Source organism: Nanorana parkeri, unplaced genomic scaffold (genome assembly GCF_000935625.1).
Source record: "Nanorana parkeri isolate BGI_ZX_2015 unplaced genomic scaffold, ASM93562v1 scaffold1091, whole genome shotgun sequence".
In the NCBI taxonomy this organism is placed as follows: Eukaryota; Metazoa; Chordata; class Amphibia; order Anura; family Dicroglossidae; genus Nanorana; species Nanorana parkeri.
In genome coordinates this window covers 29,372-29,744 of record NW_017307359.1, presented here as the reverse complement: position 1 = coordinate 29,744, position 373 = coordinate 29,372, and the positions used below count along the sequence as shown (strand labels likewise).

At 60.1% G+C, this 373-nt stretch overlaps 1 protein-coding gene and 1 pseudogene across 1 annotated transcript in view; one reads left to right on the top strand and one right to left on the bottom strand.

Annotated features, from left to right (window-relative positions):
* Positions 1-373, bottom strand: part of MAD2L2 (MAD2 mitotic arrest deficient-like 2 (yeast)) — a 31,464-nt gene that overhangs the window by 6,196 nt on the left and 24,895 nt on the right. The window lies entirely within an intron of this gene.
* The window catches only part of LOC108796311, a 9,417-nt pseudogene that overhangs the window by 958 nt on the left and 8,086 nt on the right, over positions 1-373 (top strand).

Sequence of the window (373 nt, the reverse complement as noted above, 5' to 3'; positions counted from 1 at the left end):
CCCCGCCTTTAGTACCGCCCCCCCCCCCCCCCCCCCCTCATCTCTAGCAATGGACCTGCATAGATGTCAGCGGTCCTTAGACCGGCAGGTCCTGGGTGAGAAGAGACTGCTGGGACCAGTCAAGCAGCCCGGCGGGATCGAGGACAAAATGAGCCCCACTGCAAGGGTTAACCTTTCACACCCCACGAGATCTGCAATACCCGGGGTGGGGAACCTCCGGCCCTCTCACTGTGGAGAAACTACACCTCCCATGATTCATCTGTCTCTGGGAGTCGTGGCTGTGAGAATTTTGCAATGCCTCATGGGATTTGTAGTTTCCCCACAGCTGGAGGGCCGGAGGATCACCCCCCCCCCCCCCCCTCTCACAGAACAA